Below are 3,510 nucleotides of genomic sequence, written 5' to 3'. Positions count from 1 at the left end.
AGAACCGCTTTTGGGTTTGAATGATAAAGGTTATTTCCTTTCAGATATCGTTGTTTTATTCTCTTCTGTTTTCATCATGAATGGACGTCTGTTCTGTCATTTACTGTTGAAAGTTAAGTATAAATGAATGAATTCGTGAAAATAATGATAGTTCATAATTAGACAAAAATGGCTGTGAAGTTAATTTTTCCCAAGTCTGTGGCCGAGGAGCCATGCAGGACTTGGGTTCTATTGAACACTTAATGAGAATAGTATCGCGGTTAATTTCCCCCAAGTCTGTGGCCGAGAAGCCATGCAGGACTTAGGTTCTGTTTAACACTTAGTGAGAATCGTTTCGCGGTTAATTTCCCCCAAGTCTGTGGCCGAGAAGCCATGCAGGACTTGGGTTCTGTTTAACACTTAGTGAGAATCGCTTCGCGGTTAATTTCCCCCAAGTCTGTGGCCGAGAAGCCATGCAGGACTTGGGTTCTGTTTAACACTTAGTGAGAATCGTTTCGCGGTTAATTTCCCCCAAGTCTGTGGCCGAGAAGCCATGCAGGACTTGGGTTCTGTTTAACACTTAGTGAGAATCGCTTCGCGGTTAATTTCCCCCGAGTCTGTGGCCGAGAAGCCATGCAGGACTTGGGTTCTGTTTAACACTTAGTGAGAATCGCTTCGCGGTTAATTTCCCCCGAGTCTGTGGCCGAGAAGCCATGCAGGACTTGGGTTCTGTTTAACACTTAGAGAGAATCGTTTCGCGGTTAATTTCCCCCAAGTCTGTGGCCGAGAAGCCATGCAGGACTTGGGTTCTGTTTCGCGGTTAATTTCCCCCGAGTCTGTGGCCGAGAAGCCATGCAGGACTTAGGTTCTGTTTAACTTTTAGAGAGAATCGCTTCGCGGTTAATTTCCCCCAAGTCTGTGGCCGAGAAGCCATGCAGGACTTGGGTTTTGTTTAACACTTACATAAGTAACTGCACAGCAATACGGCATCAAAGATTATATCATTCATTAATAACAGTACCTTTTCAAGTTGTTTACATTCCAAGGGCGTGGCACTACACGTTCGTCCAAGTCTTCCAAAAAGTAGGCTCCTATGCCGGCTACAGAAGTGATGCGGTACGGTCCCTCCCAATTTGGTCCGAGCTTTCCCCATGCGGGGTTCCTCGCAGTGCCTAAGACCTTCCTCAGTACTAGATCCCTAGGCGCTAATGGTCTGGACTTCACCTTGGCGTCGTAACCTTGCTTGAGCTTCTGCTGATAGTCAGCTAGGTGGACCATCGCGCCTTCCCTTCTTTCGTCAATGAGGTCCAAGCTCTTTTCCAGAAGTTTGTTATTGGTAGCGGGGCAGAAGGTGGTGGTCCTCTGGGTTGGAAAGTTCACCTCCAGTGGAATGACAGCCTCAGCCCCATAGGTCATTGAAAAAGGGGTTTCCCCTGTGGACCTACCAGACGTGGTACGGTATGTCCACAAGACATGGGCTAACTCCTCTACCCATCTTCCTTTTGCATCATCTAGTCTCTTTTTCAGTCCGTTCATTATGGTTTTATTGACGGCTTCCGCTTGTCCATTACTCTGGGGGTAAGCTGGTGTGGAGTACCGGTTAACAATTCCTAGCTCACTGCAGTACCTTCTGAAGGCTTTGCTGTCAAACTGGAGCCCGTTGTCCGACACCAGGGTGTGCAGGGTGTCGAACCTGGTGACTATATTTTTCCAGAGAAACTTCTTGACTTCGACGTCCCTAATGTTTGCCAGCGCCTCAGCCTCCACCCATTTGGTGAAGTAGTCGGTGCCGACGAGAAGAAATTTCTGGTTCCCTGATGCCTTGGGGAATGGACCAAGTATATCTAGGCCCCATTGCGCAAATGGCCAGGGACTGGACAATGGGTTTAGCTCTCCACCAGGCTGGTGTATGCTCGGAGCGAATCTCTGGCATTGGTCGCACTTCTTCACATAATCCAGGGCTTCTTTATGCATGCTCGGCCACTAATAACCCAGCGTTAAGGCTCTGTGAGACAAAGACCTACCCCCCGTGTGACTTCCGCAAATTCCTTCGTGTAACTCTTCCAGGATGAGTTCAGCAGCCTCTGGGTGCACACACAGCAAATACGGCCCCGAGAACGAGCGTCTGTAAAGCTTGGAGTCCTCCGACAACCAGAATCGAGTAGCTTTTCTCCTGATTTTGCCAGCCTCAACCTTATCATCTGGCAAGGTGTCGTGCTTTAAGTACAGAACGATAGGGTCCATCCAGCTCGGTCATGCCCTGATGTTATGTATTCCAATCCCATTGGCCTTCTCTGTTAGTGGACGGAGGATCTCTTCTACCAAAATGACTCGAGGTAGGGGTTGAGCCGAGGAGGTAGCCAACGTCGCGAAAGAATCAGCATGAGTGTTCCCACTTCTGGGTACGTGCGTCAAGCGGAAGTGATGAAAATGGGTCTGCAGGTGCTTAACCCGAACTAGATACTCTTGCATTCTTTCGTCCATCGCCTCCATGTCTCCATTTACCTGCCCCACAATAAGTCTTGAATCCGAGAACATGTCTACGGATTTCCCCCCCATTTTCCGGATCATCCCCATTCCCTCCAATAGTGCCTCATATTTGGCTTCGTTATTCGTGACTGAAAAACCGAGTCTCAATGACTTCTCTATTGTTATCCCTTCAGGTGAGAGCAGGACAAGTCCTAACCCTAAGCCCCTTTGATTCGCTGCGCCATCAATGTATGCTTTCCACAAGGTGTGTCCACGCGGAGAAACTGTGCTGATCACCTTCTCATCAGCCCCTAGTAATACCGACACCTCTTTTTCTTCTAGTGTGGGCTCCGCAAATTCTGCCACTAGGTCGGCGAGGACCTGGCCTTTTACAGCGGTGCGTGGCATGTATCTAATGTCGAAGGCGCCCAGAATCGTTCCCCACTTTGCAATTCTGCTTGTGTAATCGGCGCTGCGCAGGATGGACTTTAAAGGGAGCTGAGTTAACACTACTACGGTGTGTGCTTGAAAGTAGTGGGGAAGCTTTTGTGTGGCCTGTACGATGGCCAAGATTGCCTTTTTGAGGGGAAGATAACGGGTTTCTGCCTCCTGCAGTGATTTGCTAACGTAATAGACTGGCCGCTGTGTGCCGTTGTCTTCTCGGATTAGCACCAAGCTTACTGCATGTGGGGCTACTGCGATGTAGGCAAACAAAACTTCGTCGGCATCGGGACTGGACATAATTGGTGGTTGGGCGAGGTATTCCTTTAGCTGTTGGAAAGCTATAGCGCACTCCTCATTCCACTCAAATCCTTTCCACTTGTGTAATAGGAGAAAAAATGGCCTGCATCTGTCTGCTGAGCGCGAGATGAAACGGTTTAAGGCAGCTATCATACCGGTAAGCTTCTGGACCTCTTTAGGGTTCCGAGGAGGCTGCAAGCTATGGATGGCTCTTATTTGATCAGGGTTAACCTCTATGCCTCTGTGAGTCATCATATAACCCAAGAATTTCCTTGATCCCATTCCAAATGAACATTTGGCTGCGTTCAGTCGTAGCTTGTA

This window comes from Quercus robur, chromosome 6 (genome assembly GCF_932294415.1).
Source record: "Quercus robur chromosome 6, dhQueRobu3.1, whole genome shotgun sequence".
In the NCBI taxonomy this organism is placed as follows: Eukaryota; Viridiplantae; Streptophyta; class Magnoliopsida; order Fagales; family Fagaceae; genus Quercus; species Quercus robur.
This window is presented reverse-complemented; position numbering follows the sequence as displayed.